This window comes from Lontra canadensis, unplaced genomic scaffold (genome assembly GCF_010015895.1).
Source record: "Lontra canadensis isolate GAN:19392208 unplaced genomic scaffold, GSC_riverotter_1.0 scaffold34, whole genome shotgun sequence".
NCBI classification, from domain to species: domain Eukaryota; kingdom Metazoa; phylum Chordata; class Mammalia; order Carnivora; family Mustelidae; genus Lontra; species Lontra canadensis.
Window position 1 is genome coordinate 13,653,547 of NW_022631028.1, and position 25,520 is coordinate 13,679,066.

The following is a 25,520-nucleotide window of genomic DNA, read 5'->3' on the forward strand; positions in this document are numbered from 1 at the left end:
GTTATTTAATCTAAATGTAACCTACTGTGAAAATCCAGTAATGTTATTATGCTTCCTTTTTAATATTTTTTAAATTTTAATAACTTTAATTACATTTTATATTTCTAATAAATACATAATGAATTTTAGCATAGGGTAAATGGACATACTGTGGTCTAAAATGGGGGGAAAACTAATTTAGGAAGATCACATAATTTAGGAAACTGGTTGTAATCCAATTTCTAGATAGCAATCTTTAATCATAATTATTTTTCTTTCAATTATTGCTTTAAGATTTGCTGCTATTGTGGGATATTGAGACCATAATAGTAATTCAGAAACCCACCCAAGGGTTGTAAGGAATTCCTCATTACTCCATAGGGAATATTAAAAGTATGGGGGCAAAACAAAAAATATAATAAAACACAAGGTACAATATTACTTACTTTGTTATGCTAGTAAATTACAATATCAAGAACCAAGCTTTCAGAGGTACAATGGTAATATATCTAAACATCCAAAATTTTTAAATTTTATTATATAACAGATGGATCCCATTATTTTTTAAAATTGCAGATAAATTTGTTTTGTTTCTCCCAGTGGAGATTTTTGAGTATTTAATTAAAGGCCTCATTGCCCCATCATTAAATTCAAAGAAGCATATCTAATGTGAACACTTAAATGTAATGTCACTCATTAGTCTTTAATGAAGAGAAACTTATTCTTTCTCTAAAGAACAGCTGTAAAAATAGTATCTGTCACCTACAAAATTATATATTCCCAGGATTATTAATGTGCATTTAATGACTTTGAAATATGTCTTTGCAACAGTTATTATGCATGTTTCTTTCTTTTGGGCTTCATCTGTAAGAGAGGTTAATTGAAGTCAGAAGGCCTGGAATTCTCATGCACCCCAGGATACCACACTGAAGCAGAAGCTGAATCTTCCCAGATACTTAAAACAGATTTAGCATGAAGCTGTTTGGCTTTCTATACCACACATTCTCTTATTGGTCCTGCACCTTGATAATAGTTTTTAAAATGCCTTAGTCATAAAATCTGTCATTAGATAGTTAAAATTCATCTGGAGCTCTTTTTCCTAGGATCTAGTCAACAAGAAAATTGATTTTAATGTCTGTGCCATTACCTGACTCTGCAAGATGGAAACTCAGAGTAAGGAGGTAGATTGCAGTTGATTCTCTAGTGTGATATCATGCTCATTATCACCATTACCATTATCATCAGTAGCAGCATCACAATCATTACTAACTCTGCCATTCTGGAAAAGCATACTTAAATCTATTATATATGAATTCCTAAAGTCTGCGTATTTGATCACTGGCCTATGTTAACACCCTAAATCTATTCCTTTTCTTTCTAAAGAAAAAGCATTAATTAGTTCTCCTACTACTCAACAAAACATCTAGACAAAAAAAATGTTTAAAGGCTATCAGTTATCCATGTGAAACAAATAGACATATCTGGCTTTAATACACTAGACATCTATATTTTTATAGAACTTTTTAGATTTTATCTAGGAAATTGAGTGTCACATAGGTACAGTTTTCAAGTGTATTTCTACATTGTTAAACACAGTTCATCAAGAAACAAAATCCAGGGGCGCCTGGGTGGCTCAGTGGGTTAAAGCCTCTGCCTTCGGCTCAGGTCGTGGTCCCAGGGTCCTGGGATTGAGCCCCACATCGGGCTCTCTGCTCAGCGGGAAGCCTGCTTCCTCCTCTCTTTGTCTCTGCCTGCCTCTCTGCATACTTGTCTGTCAAATAAGTAAATAAAATCTTTAAAAAAAAAAAAGAGAAAGAAACAAAATCCAACATTAAGTACCTCCATAAAGTACATCCAACATGCTTTCATTACAGAAGCAACTAAAATATTTTATCACATTTGCATATGTACTTGTTCTGTGGCATAACTCCAAGAATGACAAAATAACATTATTCTATTTATTTATTCATTCAACAAATATTTATTTAGTCTTCCTTGTGCCAGACATAGTGCTGCATGCTAGAAGGATAATAGTAGAGTCTCACATATATGTGTATAAATACATATATTTCACAAGTATAATTATATGTTTTTCCCTATGTTGGGAAAATGTTCTTTTTTTTTTAAGATTTTATTTATTTGTTTATTTTAGAGAGAGAGTGTGTGAGCGGGGCGGGGGGAGAAACAGATTGAGAGGGAGAGAAAACCTGAAGCAGACTCCAGGCTGAGGGCAGAGCCCCACAAAGAGCTTGATTTCATGACTGTGAGATCATGACCTAAGCTGAAACCATGAGTCAGACGCTTAGCCTACTGAACCACCTAGGTGCCCCAGGAAAATGTTCTTTATACTCTGAATACTTCACACTTTTTTTTTCTTTCTACAACAGGAATGTGAACTACAATAATATAAGCAAGTGCGCTGTTTCTGAAACTATTACCAACATTCAACAAAAAGTTAGCTCTTTCATCTTATGTGGCTTTCATAATCCAGCTACTCTACCACATTACATAAGACATACATAGTGGGTGTCCAAAAATACCTATTGTTTATTTGGTTTAATAAAAGGAGTAAAGGAGTTAAGACAAAGTCCCTTTCTTTGTAAAGAAATTCAGGTGTTTATGTTTTTCTTAAAGCCACCTAGATATATAAAATTTTCCAAAACAAGTAAATGTTTTATAGCTACTCTATTTAGCTTAATTTATTAAGTTATTCAAAAATACTTTTGAAATTGATGCTCTACAAGGCTGATCATCCTGAAAGCCTTTCTTCCAGCATCCTTTTCTGTCTTCTCCACCTCCCTGGCCCCAATGCATCCATATCAAATAACATAATATTTAGGAAATATAACTAATCTTTTAAGGCTCTGCTAAAAATTCACTTTCCCCATTAAACTTCCCCTGGTACATTTTCCACCGAACTATTGATTACCCCTTATTTTGTTTCCACATTGTATCTTGTTTTCTTTTTATACCATAATAAAGCAATCTTTTTATTGCATACATTTGTTTACAAGTATAAGCTATAGGAAAGCTTCATTATGCTGTCTCAAGTATAGTTTTATCCAAAATATAATCCTACACATAAAAGATAATGAGAAATAATTCACCTTTGTACTGAAGAAGTATCCCAAAAAGTTATATTTCTAAAACATATAGAATTAAAAAAAATGTTTTTCTGATCTTTATAATACTCAGTGTCATACATACAGGATTGGCAGTGTTAAAGAATCGTTTTGGTTAAAAGTCTAATAAGTAAGACGTTGTAGGTTGTTGTAGGTTGATGAGATCATAACTGAAATGACCTTCAGTAGGCCTGCAAGTTAGGAAGGTGGTGGATAGGAAAAATACAATGAACTTGTGTGGTTTGGAAAAGAGAATCTATACTGTCACTTATTACTCAAAACTCTTTGTTTGCAAATAAGAGAAACTAATTCAAACTGAATTAGTGTCACTGAGTCTAGGGTCAGTCTTCAGTCATGGCTGGCTCCAGATAAACAATGTTATCTTGAATTATGTGCTTGTTTTGTTCTCAGCAGAGCTTTTCCCCCATGGTAGACCCTACAATGCCAGGTCTATATATTCAACCAGCTTAACAAACCCCATAAAAAGAAACCTCATTCCCCAAAATTCCAGCAAGAGTTATACAGGATTAAATCTTATTCCCAAACTTGGGACACCCAAATTAGGACTATGAATAGCTCAGCTGGGTTTCCTGGGTATCCTAGAAGGTGTGGGTTTTGATCAGCCCCATCTGAACTGCAGGACTGAGAGTAAAGGCAAAAGCCAAAGAGCTGTCACCAGAAGGGAGAGATGGAGGCTGATCAGGCAAAACAACAAATGTGCAATGTGCACCATACATCACATGAAATAAGATATACCATAGATGGATATTCTTGTTTTACAAAGGTTTTCATGCTAAAATACCAAATGGAGACCATAAGATAAAAGGATACATCATCAATCATCCACAGAAACTTTTCACATTTCAAATTTTCAGAAATTCACTTTCCTTTCTATTACATTTTCATATCAACAGTATGAATTATATCTTTTGAAACCTTAGTTGCCCTGCTCTATTGACTAAAAAGAGCAAATAACTCAAGTAAAATAGCCTTTCTTTCTCTGTCTTTCTGTACTCTACATCTCCATATGCATATAGATCCTATATATGATGCATTTCAATTCTTCTCAGAGTGCCCATTAAGGACAGTGAATATATATGGTACCACTTCAAAGAGCTCAGTGAATTTATTGAACTTTGCACTTGGCCTAATTTGTTTTCCATCTTTTGCTTCCTCGGTGCTCTTCCCAGAATTAATGTATGTGCACATAGAGTCTTTGCATATGTAAACATTTCCCTCTGACACCTCTTATGTGTGGAAATTACTTCGCATTTATAAGCTTTCCCTCCTCACTTCTCCTCCCCTTTCATTTATCTCTAAGCTCTGTCTCTACTGGGGCTCTCTGCTCTACAATCTCAGAGATATTCCTAACTCCTTGCTGTTTGTAAATGGACTCCAGTTCAGCCATTTCTTCATAAACTCACCATTTTCTCTTACTCTCCTGCCATCAAAATTCTTCAGAGACAGTGTGCTGTCAGTGTCTCTGCTACATCTAACCTCATTCATTTTTAAAATCTACCTTACAGTCTGACTTCTGGGCCCTTCCAGTCTACTGAAGCTGTGGTTAACACTGATTACTAATAAACGAAGAATAATGCCTTCCTCTCTGTAATAATGTAATGTTGTAACAACAATTACAATAGCTGCAGCTACCATTAACAGTAACTCAGATGCTGGGCACTATGCTAAATTCTTTATGAGATTTATCTCAGTATCTTATTTAATTCTCACAACATCTTTAAGAGGTAGGCTGTATTTTTAATCTCCACAGAAACTGATGCTCAGAAATTTGAAGTCAGGTGTCTAAGAGTGGCAGGGCTATGCTCAGTCCTGTTCTCTTTATCCACTGTACTTGGTACCTATGTTTCTTTTATATCCATTCTTTCTTCATATCTACCTTTCAATCACCTTTCTAGTTCTACCCTTCTAAAGAGGTTATAATCTCAGAAATTTTCAGTGATAACAAATCACCTAAGTATAATGAGTATTCTGTCCCAACCTATCTACTTTTTAAACAATAACAACAGCATTTTAAAATTGTATATATTAGGGGAGTTTTATAATGTCTATTACCTGTTTCCTTGTCTTAAGATCATGACACTTGGAGTACAAGGATAATTTCTTAATATGCTTTTATGCTTAATATGGTAGATCTCAGTAAAGAACTGCTAAAGGAATAAAGTGAACAAAGACTTTCTGTAGCGTATCATATAGCAGGGATGGTTCTCAGTGCATCAGGGTTAGATATCTATATAGACATCCCAGTTTCAGTGATAATTCTTGTTCTTCCACTCACCTGATGCTATGGCAATATGGCAATATATTCATCAGAACAGGTGTGTGACCAGCGCAGTGATGTTTATTTACTTATGAAGCAACTTGCAAGAAAAGATAAAGCAAACCATGTGCTATCCTTCCACCCCCTGCATTATGCTAAGATTAAGGTAGCATTAAAAAAAAAAAAAAAGGATTAAGGTAGCATTTTGGGAAATCCTATGAAGAAAATGATACAGGAAAGGGGTGCCTGGGTGGTTCAGTGGGTTAAGCTGCTGCCTTCGGCTCAGGTCATGATCTCAGGGTCCTGGGATCAAGTCCCGCATCGGGCTCTCTGCTCAGTAAGGAGCCTGCTTCCCTCTCACTCTCTCTGCCTGCCTCTCTGCCTACTTGTGATCTCTCTCTGTCAAATAAATAAATAAAATCTTAAAAAAAAAAAAGAAAATGATACAGGATTAAATGAGGAGGGGAAATATTCTCCCTAGCAACTAGTTTACTTTAAAAATGACTCTTCATTCCGAATCTCTTGGGTAACCAACATCAGGAAGAATTGGAGCATACTGCAGGACTTCAAGCAATTTCATTCATGATGGAGTTGTGACTTGTTACATAAGATATACCTGCTGTATGATTCGTTCTCTCTTACTCACTGAATTACTGTACAAGTTTATCAGTTAGACTTAGGAGCCTGATCTTACTCTCTACTTAAAACACACTGTAAGTCTGAACACTCAGAGCAAAGTACCCTGCAATCTGAGCGGCCACACTTTCCACCAGTCCAAAGTTACTTCATTTTGCTTGGATTCGTAAGCCAAGAAGAAGTCAAGAATGGAGGAGGAAAGAATCAGAAACAGGTCCACACTGAAGCAGCTTCTAAGACACGGTGTACTTTCTGTGGACTGTTAAAGACCTTGTAACACAGTCCCATTCCTTTCTACCCAAACAGACGGTCTCACTGGACTGAACATTTGTACCAACCTCTGGTTTCGTTTTTTTGTGGGTACTACACTGATAATGCTCAATTTTGCTCCAGGTGCCTGCTTTATTAAAATTTATGTTGGCTTCTGCTTGAAAGAAAAAAAGCAGCAAGGAAAAGAACTTTGAGTTGTGTTACAAAACTATGGCTGAATCTCAAGGACGTGTTATTCATGATTCACTTATTTGTGTGCAGTCTAATTGAAGTGTATGTCTTCCCTCTAAACATGCAAACTCCCTTTGGGTACCAGCCCTCATTTTTTAGGTAAAAACAGGGAAATTAATTCTTGCATGCACTACTGAATAAACAAATACTTGTTTCTAAATTATTCCTAAACAGATTCTACTTCTGCTTCTCTCATTCACCTACATTCGTAATATCACCCATTTACGAGGCACTGACAGGCATGTAGCCTGTATACAGTATAATAGTGCCTGAAATTCTAATGGATCTTCTAGCCTCTACAATGTTGTAAATGAAGCAAAAGGTTAATATTCTCTTTATTAAGGGGTTGCAGAGGCACTGTACTTTGTAAATTTCAAGCTTAACAGTTCTAGAAAAGATAATAGCATGCCCTATCTAACTACCTTAAATTTCAGTTTGCTGTAACTTTGCTGTGGCGCTTTGGGTATTCTCAACTGTAGATGGCATGGGACACAGATGTTCTGAGCTGGTTTGAGTTTTATCAATGTGTTACTTAGAAGACTAGAAGTCAAGTGCACGTGTCTCAATCCATCAGCAAAATACCGAGCATACTGCACTATGGTAGTTGAGCAGAATGCAAAGATTTTCCCCACCCTCTGATAGAATTGCAGTTTTGTTGGGAAAATGAGCAATACACATATAACAAGGAAACTCAGTGACATTAGGCAATCAATTAAGTACTAAGAAGCAGTAGGGAGAATACTTGTTGTTGAACTTCATAAGAGAAAGAGCTAGTTTTGAATATGTAGTCACCAGAAACTAAGTCCAAAGTGAGGTTTGAAGTATGAGTCAGACCTTGATTAATTAAAAGGAATGGAATGTCATAGGTACATGAAACAGTATGAAGAAAGGAAAGAGATGGAAATAGCAGTTCTGACAGCTAATTTTTATTGAGTATTGAGTTTGTGCCAGGCACAGTAATAAATGTTTTGTGTGTAAACTCATTCAAGGAGAAATTAGAGATGTAGTTGAAAATCTTTGAACAGTCAATAAGGTGACCCAAGTTTTCTTCCTGGTTTTGCCACTATGTGACCTATGCTAATATCTTTTTTTTTTTCTGTGGGTCTCCATTTTTTCATTTGGCTATTAATAGTATGCATTGGGCAGTCATTCACATTCCTTCTGCTCCAAATCTAGATCATAAGGTCAACATAGGAAAAATCACTATCAGACTGAAAATTATTATTATATGCTGGGTTTTAGCACAAAGACCCTAGGATCATTTAGTTGTTAATACTGTGATGAAGGCATTTTGCTATGTCATCTCATTTTCTTTACACCTGAATTTTGTAAAAACTAAGGTACTGTCCAACACTTATTTATGACCTTACGTAAAGATAGCCCATTCATATACTTATAAGGAACAGGTACCTAATGTAAATGAATAAGTAATATTGCATAGTGACCATGGAAAACTGAAGAGCAGACGCTCTGTCTAAACAGTGAAGTCACTGCCCATCCCTGGCATTTATCATCATGTGACTCATAATGCTGGTGATAATCCTTTATTTCCTATTTCAGGTAAAAGGGACTTAAGCTCAGGGAGGTTAAGTAACTCATCCAGATTTTTTACTCACATTGAGAAAAGGAGAAGATGATAACAAGTTTCAAACTCAGGATAACCTAGCTATCGGGCTCTTTTCCCCACCAATAACTAACGATGCTTGGTGAGACAGGAAAGCAGTGAGCAGACAAAAAGAAATACAATGTTTGGCCATATTTCTCTTCTTGAATTAAGTTTCTTGAATAAAATCTGGCCATCTAGTTCAAATCAAAGAAATGGAGATATTATAAAAATATATCACATTAAAGCTGAGAGACGGCAATGGGAATGAATAAACCACAGTTCTACATCCCTCAGGTGGGAAAACTGACATTCATGGGCACTGTGCAATTCAACCTATAATCAGGATCTAGTTCATCTACTTCCAATTGCTTTTTCTCCTTAGGTACAATTGCTTATCTGTTTTTTCCTTGATGTTGTTCAGGGTAGTTCATGCATTTCTCTATGAAACATTTGGTTGGATCATCGCAGAGTGTTGGTTTCAAGGTTATCTTTTTGCAGGTAGTTAGTACTTACTTCTCTGCATTATAATAATTGTGTATTCCTTAATCTTTTATTTATTTATGTGGCTTCTGCTACTGCTACATATTTATTTATGTGGCTTCTGCTGCAGGTCTACACTCTCTGTCAGTCCCTGACCACAGCAAACCCTCTCATCAAACCAGGGCTCCTGCTTAATCGCATCCAAATCCACTATATGACGTCTTCTGTCCAATCACTTCAGTCCAAAGGGAATTCCACTTCCAGTAGGTTCCAAGGTGTTTGTGACTTATATCAAAACCTTTAATGAGAAAAAATATATATTTTTTTATTTTCAAGACATATTGGAAGCAGTCTCCAAGGGTTGTATGAAGTTAATCCATCATTAAAATACTGAACATTTTTTTGCTCATAAGTATAGTTAAGAGCATAGCCCACCTGTTAAACATCTCCAGCAGTCTGCTGCTGGGAGCTGATTTTCACAACTGTAACAACTTTGTAATTTGGACAACTTTAATCAAGATTTTTACCTTGGCAGATGCCATCTTTTTGCTTCAGTTTCATACTAGGCCTTCTGACGGTCTATTTGTTGAAGTTTTTGCCCTTTATTTGAACCCCAATGATTTCTTGTTTCCTGTATTCTTCTAGATTAATATCTAACAGCTGTTTGTTAACAAACAAAACTCTTATATAATTAAGACTTTACCCCTCTACACCATTTATTTTCAAACCTGGACTATGTTAACATGTTTGGTAATTTAGAGGAAGTTTCTTTGTTGTCATTTCATATGCATGTTCTAAAAGAAAGATCTACTTAATGGACAGTGATATCCCAGAGACTATAGATACTAATATGAGTGCCATTAGTTAAAAGTGGAATGCTTTCAGTTTTAAATGTTTTCAAAGAATATGAATGCTAATGTATTTTTACTTTAGAGGATTTATTCTTAGCATTTGGAATCATTTTTGCTTAATTGGTATCAGCTATTCTCACATAAATAAATGAATAAATGAAACTCAAATTGCTAGCCCCCATTGACACAAGAGAAGCTGACTTCTGGAGCCTTCCTAGACCTTGTCACTTATTACTGCACTCACATCTATCCACTTAATGAGAAGAACCATTTCAGCTGACACAACATGGCTTTGATGTAGAAGCTGAAATGTATGAAGTTTGCTTCTTTTAGAAAACATCTCATTAGATATAATTAAGATATACAGGAAGAGGATACTGAAGTTCAATGGCTTATTGCCAACCAAACGTCTCAACCATTCACAAGTAAACCTTAGTAGCTAGATTAATTCACCAGTCAGTTTAAAGCAGTTGGGACCATATTGGAATTAGCAGCTTAGAGTTAGTGTTCTGTCTCCCACTGGAAGCTTCTGAGGTGAAATGAAAGTAATAAATAAATAAATAAATTAGAATACCTATAGCCTCTTTGGAAAACAGTGTATGGAAGGAGCATCTAGTTAATTATTTGAGAGGAAAAATAAATTTAATTATCATTCTGTGAAGTTTGTTGGTTAATTTCACAACAGGAAGAGAAAGTTTAAAGCATTAACGTGCATATATTTTGGCTCAGGATTCAATGTGACTATAGCGCAAGGAAATTCACCTATTTAGGTCTTGCGGACTGTCAGACACAGTAGCAGCATTTTTGAAGTTATTACCAGATTTCATTATTCAATAATGTAATTAAGAGGGAGCCTGCGTGGCTCAGTCTGTTGACCACCAACTATTGGTTTCAGCACAGGTCGTGATCTCAGGGTCATGAGATCAAGCCCCGCATAGGGCTCCGTGCTCGGTGCAGAGTCTGCTTGAGATTCTCTCCCTCTGCCCTGCCCCGCCCCCCTGACCTCATGCTCTCCTGCTCTCTCTCTAAAATAAAATAAATAAATAAAATCTTAAAAATATATATAATTAAGTTGGGGTTTTTTGTTGTTTTTTGGGTTTTGGTTTTTGCCAGGCATGAGTTAACTGTTTTGAGGATATGAAGAGGTTGTGAGATATAGTCCTTAACTTTGAATCTTCAGGGAATTAATGAGTTCCTTTGTGGAACCCCTCTCTGATCCTGATTTATTTTAGTAGTATATCTCTTGCTACAAATCTGTAGGGTGCAAACTTGTAGGTAGTCCTCTACAACAGCTATTGTTAGCTATTTTTCATAACTAGTGAAGGGACACTGATCGCAAGGAATACGTAGAAAATGGAATAAACTAGTGTATTGGATCTTCTTACTGGAAATACCCATGTGTTACTGAGGATGTACTATAATCATTCCATTTATTCTTTATGGTAGCCCACGAAGCTGCCCTATTATTAACATCATCCCTCCCATTTCACGTGTGGAAACTTGGTCTCAGAGATCTTACACAACTTGTTCATGCAGCATCTAGCAGGTGCTAGAGATAGGTTTTGAAGCTAAGCAGTTTGTCTCTAGAGCTTAAGCTCTTAATACTATTCCATTCAAACCCTGCATATTAGTATGAGTAAATAGATTCGAGCTAGATGGCTAAAGTAAATTAATGGCAGATTGCTCTGCTCAACATACAGAAATAAACTCAATAAATCCCATGTATCCTTTCAATTTTAAGACTTTACCAGGAGAAAACAGCTTCTAAGACTAACCACAGGTGATATGCAAAACCAGTTTTTTTCCTTTTTAAAATTTTTTTCTCTATTTTAGTATGAAAACCCCAGACTTGTACTACAGGGTGGTTTTTGCAGAATAGTTAATGCTCAACGATTATTCCATATGCTCCCCTGTATTTCCCAGGCTTCCTTGCTGGTCCCATGAATCTAGTTTGGTCCATGGATGCTGACAGGAAATGGCATATTTTATGTGTAAGCTAAGACAGTTCATCCATTCCCCTCCTTCCCTGCAGTGTCCTTAGAAGATGTGTTTTTCATGTGTCATGACTACAAGATGCAGAAGGGCTGCCCAATATGCACTAGAATAATAGTTTATGCAAATATATTAAGTGACTGAGATTTAGGGGTATGCATAGCCTAACCTAATCTGACTAATACTAAAGTTTAATTGCTCATGGGTTAAAAATCTCCATTATCTGTCCATCGATGCATGTCTTTTCCATCACCTCAGAGACACTCTTCCTTAGAAGACAGAATTTGTTTTATGTGTTAGCCATTAGCAGGATGCCCAGAACCAGCCATTAGCCAGGGCCTCCTAACAGCCTCTGGGTTCTCAGTACATAGAAATTGGAGATGATGATGCGTGTCTGATTAGGAAGTGAGCTCATCGTCACCTGGAGCCTTTAGCATGTGGGTGGACAAACTGAAGTCTCTCTGCTCACCCATAATGAAAGGGGTGTGTAAATTTTCCATAGTAGTCACCATTGTCCCTCTGTTGAGGCAAGTCATAAAACCTGTGCTGCTCTTTGGCAGAAGTCCAGGAAAGCCAAAGACATTTGTTCAGAATCTTTGGCAAGGTTGACTTTATGTCAAAATTTTGTCATGAAAAAATGTCAAATGAAAGGCAAGGCTAGGTAATTTTGCCACCTTGCCCACCCCCATTTTTGGAGAAATATGTTTCCTTTTAAATATATGGTATTCTAGATCTTATCACTTTCAACGATCTAGAATGAAGCTATTAATCTCAGTAAAATTCTGTACTGTCTGACCTCCTGAAGTGTACTGCATCAGAATTAAATGTTTAGATTTAAGGAAGAAAGTTTAAAAATATGTCTCCTGGGTTTTATGCTATAACCTGGGAATTTACTAGAAGAATGAGAAAGTGAGAAAACATCTCCCCAGTCTTAAAGATCCAAAATTATGTCTCACAGTTACAAAAAAAAACACATATTTAAAGATCTCAACTCAGATTATTTCTGAACATTTTGGATTGTCTCACTACAAATAAATTCTCCTTCATATACATAGTACAGAAACTTAAAAGAAATATTAAATGCCAAATAACAATGGTATTGGCCAATCTGAGATCCTCTATTCTGAGAATTATGTCCAAACCCCACCTGCTTTCAGATTCTCAGAAGCTGGCTTTCTGTTTTGCTATGATTGCTCAATAGAAAATAAACAGATGGGGCTGAAAAAAATCCAGAAATACAAATGGGGTAGAAACCGCCTCAGGCTTTTGAACAGCATCAAAATAAGGGTTGTTTTTTCTTTCTTTCTTTTTTTTTTTTTTCAAATCTGGAACACAAACCTCGATATGGTTTCACTTTCAACAACCATCAAATGTTTTATTTTGTTTTCTCTTTCTTGAAATCCAAAGCTAATTTGGAGATTTTCTTTTTTTAAAAAAATTCTGATGAGTGAATGATCAATGATTGGTATTTCAAAAGTATATTAAACTGGGGTTCGGGGTAAGGGAGAAATTCTTGTAAGACATTAGGATATATGGATTTGCTTATTTCAGCAATGAAGAACTTCAGGGGCACTAATCTCATTAATTAAATTGCTTTCAAATAAAGGGCAGGTCCATTGACACCTGACAAAGATAAATTATGCCCAGAATAGATTTTGTTTTTTCTGCATCTGCTTGCCCTTTATGTGTTGACTTCCACATATAGGAATCTAAGTTAAACACATTGTTATATTTCCAATACCTTATTTTATACCTGCTTTTTTGTTTGTGCAACTTTTCCAGAGAACTTCAGGTATAGGACTTTGAAGGGAAAATTGAAGGGCAGAGATGCTAAATGCTCTCGCTCTATAGGGACACAGGGTACAGTAGCACAGGTTGTATTCCAAACAAACCATCAGTCAGTGGTATAAATCAGGACTTAAATCTAACTTGAGTTCTGCTCTCAAAGCCCCCAGACTCTTGATGTTGCATTAGTAAGCATGAATAAGTTTTCAAATTAGTTCTACCCATGGTTGTCTTTATTTGGACAATCCAGAAGAAGTGTATTTTTCTCACACAAAGGTACCATAAGGCCCTTGCTGAGCCCTGGTTGCTCTAAATAAAAGAAGTGAAAGCTGCTTTTTTTTTTTTTTTTTAAGATTTTATTTATTTGAGAGAGAGAGAGTGAGTGAGAGAGAGCACAAGCAGGGTGAAGAGCAGAGGGAGAAGCAGACTCCCCACTGATCAGGGAGCCAGTGTGGGACTCGATCCTGGGACTCCCAGATCATGAGCTGAGCTGAAGACAGATGCTTAACTGACTGAGCCACCTAGGGGCCCAAAAGCTGCTTTTTTGATTCTCTTCATTTCTAAGATATACAATTATGCTACCATACCAATTAGTTCAGAAACACAACAGGATGGCTTCAACAACTGAGGTTAAATTAGGTGTTTTTGACATTCTAGATCCAGCTTTGACAGCCTATCAAAAATAGAGAGATGAAGACTGACATGTTGACAGCTGTGGTAAAATTTAGCCAGGACCTGAGAAGCAATATAGTAGTTTAAGACCATAGGATTTGGGTTCGGCCAGTCTGTGCTCAAATTCTGGTTCTTTTCTTCTGCTAACTGTACGAATGTAACTATTTATTACATAGTTTTTAGGACATCCCCCCACCCCCCTTTAGAGGTAAAGTTAGCAAGAGTGCCTATGTCACAGAGCTGGTCTGTGAAGAATTATGTCTTAGTACATTTAGGTGATCCATTAAGGATGGTTATTATACCAGTATCAACATCACTGTCATCATTGTAGGCTTGAGTCTTAAATCCCATATATGCATGTTAAAAAAAAAATGTATGCCTTCAGTCCTCACTCTTTATTAACTTAATCAGAATAAATGGACTTGGGATCTGGAAATCTGCATTTTGACACACTTATCACAAGATTCTAATGGTACCTTGAGTATGAAAATATCAGAAAAAATAGAAAATTTGCCTCAGAGATAATCTCAATCAACCCTTTGTTTTAGTAGATGAAGAAACATACCCATGTTAGTTTAGTGACTTTCTGAAAGTCACACAGTTTTCCTATTCACAATTCTAAGTATCTTCTAGCATTTTGATGGGTTTCATCATTTCAAAGATGATGGAAGCTTTATTCCACCCATCATGGAAAGATGAGTCAAAGACTAGGTTAAGTGTGCTTCAGAGAGATGAAAAAACTGTTGAATTTTCTTGTTAGAATACAACCATGCTGAAACTTGCCATGATCCTTCTTATCTCTATTCTCCACCTTCGTGTTCTATCAGATCTAAACTGCGAGCCAGAGACTTGTTATATGTAGAACTGTGCCTCCCTCAAGGCCCTGCTCCTAAATGACACTTACATACAACAGTCCATGATTGATAAGTTTGGAAATATATAAGTAAAATTGGCCAGTGGCCTCCAACTCTGGTTGTCTTAATGATTGATGTCAGGCTCTCCCAAATCTAAAGAAAAAGATCACTTTGCCATTGATTGACTAACAGGCCAGAAGGCGCTTTGTTGTGAAATTTTGTCAGGCCACATTCTAATGAGCTGTCTGGCATAGAACTGGTATTGAACTATTGTAGATATGGCCCTGAAGATCTGAGATTTATTGGTCAGACTTACAAACAGACCAAGATGAGAACAAACCAAATATTATTCTTCCAGTTCTACCACTTGGAAAAGTAAAGTTTAAAAGCTAGAAGCAAGCTTGGAAATCATCGGACAACTTCTTTAATGTTGTAGGAAGGAAACAAAGGCCCTGCAAAGTCAGATAATACATATGAGCCCATGGCAATATAGCGGCATATCTGGTTCAGGAATAGCAATAATACCAGCTTTAACTTAAGCACTATTCTAGGAACTTCTTATTCCATTAACTCATGAAACTGTAATGTTCCATTAACAATGAGCAAAATGCTCAGGGTGGTTAAGTAACTTGCCAAAGATCACATACCTCGTACATAGAGAAGCCAAGATATGAACTATTATATCAGACTGCAAACTATGATGCTTAGACCCAGTTCTAATATTTCCTGTACCATCCTGCCCTCACTCCTCATATTTCCAGTCTACTGGGTTAGTGCACCTTCATCATTCAAACTCTTGAAATTAAATTGATTTTGTATCCGAACTCTGGGTTCATCAAGGCTTCAAGAAACACTTCATTGCCAAGCTGTTAGGCATCAATAAATGAAAATTGTAAGATGGGTTTATAAAGCCAGTAGAAGAGATTTCTGCACTCCCAAATGTCACTGCTGTCATTTAGATGATTAGCTGACTTTCAGAGTAACTTGAAGTTTAGAACCAACTTGGAGCATTACTTCTCAAAGGAGTAGAAGGGGGAAATGAGATGAGGGTGTCTCCTAAGTGGCTGTTTGTATAGCAAAGGTTTTTGATAGTAAGATAAACAACTGGATACACACACACACATGCAGAGAGAGAGAGAGAGAGAGAGAGAGAGAGAACTAGCTGAAAGGAAGCAAAGGCCACAAGACCACTGTAAGAAGCCAGTGAAGTTGTTGGAAAATCACGTGTGCTTGGGAGGGAGGCTATAAGGGGGACTCATGTACTTTCCTGTACAGCAAAAGGACAGCTGCAGTGCAATCTGCTGCTTCTGGAGAAGCAATAGCAGTTACAGAGGATCTGCCACAAGGTGCTGTTGGAAAGCAACCATCCTGTCACTGACACATCTGTGTAGGAAAAATGGCACTAGCAAGAGATGCTAAAGAAAGCTCTTGAGCACCTGAAACTAATATTACACTGCATGTTAACTAACTGGAATTTAAGCAAAAGCTTGAGAAGTTGGTGGGGGAAAGAAAGGAAGCCATTGGGGTGCTAGCCTTGGGCATTAAGGTCAAGTACAAACATAAGTCTCCTACTGATTAAAATTGTTGTTGTTAATTGTTATTGTTATTATTTCACACATTTTTTATGTTAAAAATATTTATGGCCTCAGGAAAAATACAAGATTTGTACAGATTTCATTAACTCCATCTAATACTGCATAAAGGCTGTAGTTAAACATCAAAGTGTATATAAAGGCTTTGCACTTGTGCCTGTAGTCATCTGCCAACTATGTAAGGAAGGCTAATGATGAAAGAATTCCTTAAAAATGGATGAAATTACAAGAAGTGAGAGAATGAGATGCAACCCAGTTCTGGAGGCAAGAAAGTGGAGGGTGCACGTAAGGAGAGGAAAGCAATTTGGCAGGTGACTCTGACCCTTGAAGTGAGTTTCAAACCAATCAGACTGTAGATAAGGTCAGGTGGGGATGATGCTCTAGATGGCTCAGGGCAGACTTGTTTCTGTTCCCTAAGTGATGGGTAACTTACAGTTTTGAAGCAGTGGATTGGTAGGCATGGAGTATTAAATGAGATACACCAACAGGTGACCCAAATATTTGCAAATAGAGAGATATAAAGTTTTAGAAGCACAAAAATCTGACACAAAGCAGAAATGGTAGTAAGGCCACATAGCATAACAAAAAGTTAAGGGAAGATTTCTGAAGTCCTCTTCAAAAATGAGTAACTTGCACCTGCTCTGAAGCTGATCATCACCATTGTCTTCCTTTCTTCTCTTCTCCTAATTCCCTACATGAATTAATATTTGGCAGTTACAGGTACTTTACTACTCCATCCCTCACCTCAGTACCTCTTTCTACATATCTTCCATGGCTGGGGCTACAATGGGGCAGAGAGAGTGGAAGATGGGTAGTTGTGGCGTGCACTGCATTGTAGGATGATGAGCTGATAGTAGGAAGGGAACAAGATGGAAATGACCAGAGAAGAGTGAATCTGAAGGAGTTTCCATATTTTTTCACCCTTCTAACAAAAGAAAAAATTAAGCACTTTTTCAAGTTAATGAAGAATAAAATTACTTCTCCATTGTTCATGGCAAGATAAGATCAGCCATCTCCTCCTCAGAAGAGCATAGTCAGATTAGGTCAATAGTGGCTTGAGACCTGCTGTTTGTCTAGAGGTTCTGCAAGCAAATGAGAGGTTTGATCTGAAGATCTTGGTAACAGCCACACAACATGAAGCAATAAAAAAGCTACTGCCCCATCTTTACATACAACAGAATGAGAGAGAAACAGTTTCTCACACAAAGGGAAATATAGAGAGAAAAAAAGGGGAGCTCAGAAAAGATTGTGTGCCATAAAAAGGGCCATTTGCTTCATAATTTAGAGAAAATATAGTATAAAAGCATTTCATAGAGGAAAAGGAAATGGGAAAAAATCAGCTTTATGTTCTGAATAGACTTTAAGGAGGAATGAAAAAGCAAAAATAAGAGAATATAGATGACATGAAATCACAGGTTAGAAATATACATTGATTAGTGTTATGAGAAAAATTGCAAGGAAGCTAAAGTTTCAAGAGAGCAAGACTGTTGGCAGTAAGGAGTTGAATTGGCATTGCAGAAAATGTCATTGTTGGAAGAAGATTGGGAGAAACTTTCCCAAAACAGACAAAGAGGACAAAGGAATGAAAATGACAATAGAAAAATTGTAGATAGCCAGGACTGAAAATAGGGATTCAGCTTTCAGATAATGAGTCTGTCTAATATGTACAAATGGAAAAGAAACAAGATTCAAACTAAGCAAAGAGAGCTGTTTTTTGAACTTTCTGATTAAAAACCAAAGATTGTGTTTTAATGAAACTAAGTTGATATTGACTCAGTAACTTAGAGATAGAATAAGGGAACAGAAGAGCAAACTGAAAAAGGATCCCCCAAAATAAAAAATTAAGTAAGTGATAGAGGTGATAAAGGTGATGGTCCAGTTTAGCAGAGACAGGATGGAAGCTTCTTGGTATAATGGACCATTTATAAAAAGTTTCAGTTAAAGACTCATATGACAGTGCATATGAAAATATGTAACAGATGGATTTTTAACTTAGAATTCTAAATACAGGGCACCGGGGTGGCTCAGTTGGTTAAGCATCTGCTTTCAGCTCAGGTAATGATCTCAGGGTCCTGGGATCAAGCCCTGCATTGGGCTCTCTGGTGGCAAGTCTGCTTCTCCCTCTCCCTCTGTGCTCTCTCTCACTTTTTGCCCTCTCTTTAATAAATAAATAAATAAATAATAATAAATAAATAAAACCTTTTAAAAAATAAAATAAAATTCTAAATACCAAATCATATTTGAACTTGCAGAAAATATAAGTGAATACTTCTAGTATATGCTGAAGATATGTCTAAACACAAAAGCAATAAAAGAAGTTACAAAGAAAAAATTATTAGATTTGACTACCCTGTAACCAGACAGTTTCTTTTCCCCTTAGATACCCAAATTTTTAGAAGGATTTTTCCATATTCTCAAGCCTTATTGTCCCAATACACCCTCATCACGGCGCTAAAAACCTGGCTTCCACCCTGATCAATACACTTGATTTTGCTAAGGTCAGCAATAATCAAAAACATATTGGTAAGCAGTGGAAAATATCACAATCCTTTTCTTATTTTGTGTTTTGTAATATTTGACACTTTTTACCATTCCCTCTATTTTGGAATTTTCACTAATTTTGGTGACTTTGTCTTCACCTTGTTTTCCTTCCACTTATGAAGTCAACTTGCCTTTTCTGGAAATTAGAAAAAGATGGTTATGCCATGCTGAGGCACAGAGCTTAGTACATGGGATTTTAGCCCACACTTACCCCTTTGGCCAGATGTTCTTGTGCAGGATACAATCTGCTAATCTATATGTGGCTGCCTCCTTACTATATCTCTGTTTGCTGATTTTAACTTCCTTTATAGATTTCAAACTACACTGCTGATTCTATGCTGATATAATTTAATAATAAAATTTTAAATGCTGGAGTTTTTACCAGTTTTTAGAATTAAGCTATATGCAAAGAACTGTGGACTAATAAACAATTTAAATTACATAGGCCCTAGAAACATGAAAATACATACAATAAAAAAACTAACAAAATTTAAAAGGTAGGTGAAAGGAGTAAGTGCACCAATTTACACATGTTTCGCAATGGGAAGTCAGTATATATTGCATTACATGTTATTATATCCAGAAAAGAAAGTTAAAGCTGTATTATGTCAAATTATAATAGTAACCACCAGGAGAATAAAAACTCAAACTAAAAGTGAAAATAGTTGCTTCTGGGAAATAAGTGGGGATGGAAGAAAGGAGCAAGATTTTTGCTTTTTATTTTGTACTGTTTAATTTTTTTAACCATCCATTGCTTCTATAATAAAAGTACACATATCCAATTCTGGTATTTATTAAGAAATAAAAAGAAAAGAAAGAAGTTGCCTCAGTTGACCTTTAAGGGCCTCTTTTATCTTGAGAGTCTGTGATTCTGTGATCAGAGATGCAGTTTAGGAAGATTAATCTTATAGCAGTGTTAAGATGAATTGGAATGGGGAGATACAGAAGTAGAGAAGCCAATTACTAAGTTATTATAGCACAGAAGGTAGGAAAGTAATGAGGATCTGAACTGAGGTGTAGGCAGCAGGAATAGAAGGAAGGTTAAAGATGTGAAAGCCTTTGTAGAGGTAGATGTATGTAATTTGGAAATTGATTGGATGGATGTACAGGGTTAGGGAGAAGGAGGTATTAAATTGACTATAAGATTTCAAGTCAGGGTGATTATATGACTAGAGACATCATTAGCTGAAATAATAGAGTCAAAAGTAGAGGGCATATTCCAATGACTAGGCCAAGCTGAGCGAGGCAAGATTGTAATTATGAGAAGCACCTTAATCATTAGTGCACGGGGATTTAGGAGAGGATGGTAGTAGTCAAAAGGAATTTAGGCAGCACCTAAATTTGTTGAAGAGCTTTGTTCCTGCTCTCCAACACGAGAGGACTGGAGATCATTTCTGACTGGATAAAAGTTTATTTGTAGTTTGATGTGGTTTAAGGATAGGAAACCAAAAAATAAAATAAAACAAAAGCAAAAATAAAATTTTCTCTATTAAAAGAAATAGAAAGTATTGTATTGAGATAGCTCATCAGCATTACTCTAAAGGATTGACCTTGTCATGCATAGCTTAAAAAATAAATAATGATAATAGCCTGTCAGGTACTGTGTAAGTAATAAATGTAATTGCTCCTATAGTATATCTGGTAGTATCAAAAATATACTCCTTAGGCAAATAAATGATTATCAAAAACATATAGGTTTTGTAATAGTTACTCTTTCTACTTTTCTTAACTTACCAGAATTGCTTGAACTGAATTTCCTGTTTTCAGGGATATAAATAAGACTATGTATATTCTGAGTTACATGAATTCACAGCCAACCACTTTATTTGGAGGTTTTATTATATTTATACCTGCCTCTGTTGTATTGAATGAATTTAAGCTAGCTCACACCAAAGAAATTTTTAAATATATCATTAAAAATTAGAGTTAACCCAAAATAAGGAAATGGAATGGGATAATGCCAGCTGCTATTACAAATGAAAACTGAAATCTCAACAGATTAAGAAAACAGAAGTTTATTCCTCCCTCAAGTAAATAAAGTTCATTTGGAATGGGGGTGGGCATTTATTCCAGGCAGTTATTCAAGGCTTTAGGTGACAGACTTTACCATCTTCAACACATTTTTTGCAAGGTCTCCCAGAATGTTAACTTTTTATCAGCAGATAGGGGAGAAGAGACATAAGATTACACAGGAAGTTTTTATGGGCCAGGCTTGGAAATGATATCACCTCTGCTAGCATTCCTTTGGCATAAACTCAGTCATATGGTCACAACTAACTGTAACAGATTCTGAAAAATAAAGTCTAACACTATGCCCTAGATGTAAAGAAAATGGAATTGGTTTGGTAAATATTCTTTGCCACAGTTCACACTGCTGATCAATACCTGGCTTACCCTTCATCCCATACATAGAAAACATGCATCTCTTTCCCAGTCCCAACCAGTCTCTACAGATAGCTAAGTTTCTGTGGTTTCTAGTGAAGCACCTATACTTCCAAAAGGACACATTATGGCTCCTCATGGATCATCCACATATGATTAAAAGCCAAAGTATCATGTACCACCTCAACACACACACACACACACACACACACACACACACACGAAACACACACAATTTAATGGAGAAGTAGCAACAGAATCATCTCAGTAAAGCCCTTTTAAAAAAATTTTAATTTGGAGGAGACAAGATGGTGGAGAAGTAGCAGCTGAGACTATTTCAGGTAGCGGGAGATCAGCTAGATAGCTTATCTAAAGATTGCAAACACCTACAAATCCAATGGGAGATTGAAGAGAAGAACAGCAATTCTAGAAACAGAAAATAAACCACTTTCTGAAAGGTAGGACAGGCGGAGAAGTGAATCCAAAGCGACGGGAAGATAGACCGCGGGGGGAAGGGCCGGCTCCCAGCAAGCGGCAGAGCAACGGAGCACAAAATCAGGACTTTTAAAAGTCTGTTCCGCTGAGGGACATCGCTCCAGAGGCTTAACCGGGGTGAAGCCCACGCGGAGTCAGCGTGGCCTCAGGTCCCGCAGGGTCACAGAAGGATCGGGGGTGTCTGAGTGTCGCAGAGCTTACAGGTATTAGAACAGGGAAGCCGGCTACAGAGACAGAGCCGAGGAGTGAGCTCTAAGCTCGGGTTTATCTTGAACTGCTCGCAGTCTCGGTCAGCTCAGAGCACGGCCGGAGGCGAGGGTGACGGGAGCAATTGGGCGCTGTTCTCTGAGGGCGCGCTGAGGAGTGGGGCCCCAGACTCTCAGCTCCTCTGGCCAGAGACTGGGAGGCCGCCATCTTCATTCCCAATCACTGGAGCTCTACGGAAAGCACTCAGGGAAAAAAAGCTCCGGAAAGCAAACCCGAGTGGATTACTCAGCCCGGCGCCTGGTAAGGGCGGTGCAACTCCGCCTGCGGCAAAGACACTTGAGAATCACTACAACAGGCCCCTCCCCAGAAGATCAACAAAAACCCAGCCAGGACCAAGTTCACCTACCAAGGAGTGCAGTTTTAATACCAAGGAGAGCAGCGGAATTCCAGAGGAGGAGAAAGCAAAGCACGGAACTCATGGCTTTCTCCCCATGAATCTTTAGCCTTGCAGTTAATTTAATTTTTTTTCTTTTTCAGTTTTTTTTCTCTTCTTCTGCTAAATTTTTTAAACTTTTACCATTTTCTTTTTTAACATTTTTAACTAGTTTATCTAATATATATATTTTTTTTTTCCTTTTTATATTTTTTCATTATTGGTTTTCTTTTTTTATTTGTTTCTTGTTTCTTTTTTTTTTTTTTTTTTCTTTCTGAAACTCTTTATATCCCCTTCCCCCCCACCCCCAAGATTTGGGATCTCTTCTGATTTGGCTAAAGCATATTTTCCGGGGTTGTTGCCACCCTTTTGGTACTTGTTCCTTCATATACTCTTATCTGGACAAAATGACAAGGCAGAAAAATTCACCACAAAAAAAAGAACAAGAGGCAATACCAAAGGCTAGGGACCTAATCAATACAGACATTGGTAATATGTCAGATCTAGAGTTCAGAATGACGATTCTCAAGGTTTTAGCCGGGCTCGAAAAAGGCATGGAAGATATTAGAGAAACCCTCTCGGGAGATATAAAAGCCCTTTCTGGAGAAATAAAAGAACTAAAATCTAATCAAGTTGAAATCAAAAAAACTATTAATGAGGTGCAATCAAAAATGGAGGCTCTCACTGCTAGGATAAATGAGGCAGAAGAAAGAATTAGTAATATAGAAGACCAAATGACAGAGAATAAAGAAGCTGAGGAAAAGAGGGACAAACAGCTACTGGACCACGAGGGCAGAATTCGAGAGATAAGTGACACCATAAGACAAAACAACATTAGGATAATTGGGATTCCAGAAGAAAAAGAAAGACAGAGGGTAGCAGAAGGTATATTGGAGAGAATTATTGGAGAGAATTTCCCCAATATGGCAAAGGGAACAACCATCAAAATCCAGGAGGGGCAGAGAACCCCCCTCAAAATCAATAAGAATAGGTTCACACCCCGTCACCTAATAGTCAAATTTACAAGTCTTAGTGACAAAGAGAAAATCCTGAAAGCAGCCCGGGAAAAGAAGTCTGTAACATACAATGGTAAAAATATTAGATTGGCAGCAGACTTATCCACAGAGACCTGGCAGGCCAGAAAGAGCTGGCATGATATATTCAGAGTACTATATGAGAAAAACATGCAGCCAAGAATACTATATCCAGCTAGGCTATCATTGAAAATAGAAGGAGAGATTAAAAGCTTCCAGGACAAACAAAAACTGAAAGAATTTGCAAACACCAAACCAGCTCTATAGGAAATATTGAAAGGGTCCTCTAAGCAAAGAGAGAGCCTAAAAGTAGTAGATCAGAAAGGAACAGAAACAATATACAATAACAGTCACCTTACAGGCAATACAATGGCACTAAATTCATATCTCTCAATAGTTACCCTGAATGTGAATGGGCTAAATGCCCCAATCAAAAGACACAGGGTATCAGAATGGATAAAAAAACAAAACCCATCTATATGTTGCCTATAAGAAACTCATTTTAAACCCGAAGACACCTTCAGATTTAAAGTGAGGGGGTGGAAAAAAATTTACCATGCTAATGGACATCAGAAGAAAGCAGGAGTGGCAATCCTTATATCAGATCAATTAGATTTTAAGCCAAAGACTATAATAAGAGATGAGGAAGGACACTGTATCATACTCAAAGGATCTGTCCAACAAGAAGATCTAACAATTGTAAATATCTATGCCCCTAACGTAGGAGCAGCCAACTATATAAACCAATTAATAACAAAATCAAAGAAACACATCGACAATCATACAATAATAGTAGGGGACTTTAACACTCCCCTCACTGAAATGGACAGATCATCCAAGCAAAAGGTCAACAAGGAAATAAAGGCCTTAAATGACACACTGGACCAGATGGATATCACAGATATATTCAGAACAATCCATCCCAAAGCAACAGAATACACATTCTTCTCTAGTGCACATGGAACATTCTCCAGAATAGATCCCATCCTCGATCCTAAATCAGGCCTCAACCGGTATCAAAAGATTGGGATCATTCCCTGCATATTTTCAGACCACAATGCTCTGAAGCTAGAACTCAATCACAAGAGGAAATTTGGAAAGAACCCAAATACATGGAGAATAAACAGCATCCTTCTAAAGAATGAAGGGGTCAGCCAGGAAATTAAAGAAGAATTGAAAAAACTCATGGAAACAAATGATAATGAAAATACAATGGTTCAAAATCTGTGGGACACAACAAAGGCAGTCCTGAGAGGAAAATATATAGCGGTACAATCCTTCCTCAAGAAACAAGAAAGGTCTCAGGTACACAACCTAACCCTACACCTAAAGGAGCTGGAGAAAGAACAAGATAGAAACCCTAAACCGAGCAGGAGAAGAGAAATCATAAAGATCAGAGCAGAAATCAATGAAATAGAAACCAAAAAAACAATAGAACAAATCAACAAAACTAGGAGCTGGTTCTTTGAAAGAATTAATAAGATTGATAAACCCCTGGCCAGACTTATCAAAAAGAAAAGAGAAAGGACCCAAATAAATAAAATCATGAATGAAAGAGGAGAGATCACAACTAACACCAAAGAAATACAGACAATTATAAGAACATATTATGAGCAACTCTATGCCAACAAATTGGACAATCTGGAAGAAATGGATGCATTCCTAGAGACATATAAACTACCACAACTGAACCAGGAAGAAATAGAAAGCCTGAACAGACCCATAACCAGTAAGGAGATTGAAACAGTCATCAAAAATCTCCAAACAAACAAAAGCCCAGGGCCAGACGGCTTCCCGGGGGAATTCTACCAAACATTTAAAGAAGAACTAATTCCTATTCTCCTGAAACTGTTCCAAAAAATAGAAATGGAAGGAAAACTTCCAAACTCATTTTATGAGGCCAGCATCACCTTGATCCCAAAACCAGACAAGGATCCCATCAAAAAAGAGAACTACAGACCAATATCCTTGATGAACACAGATGCAAAAATTCTCACCAAAATACTAGCCAATAGGATTCAACAGTACATTAAAAGGATTATTCACCACGACCAAGTGGGATTTATTCCAGGGCTGCAAG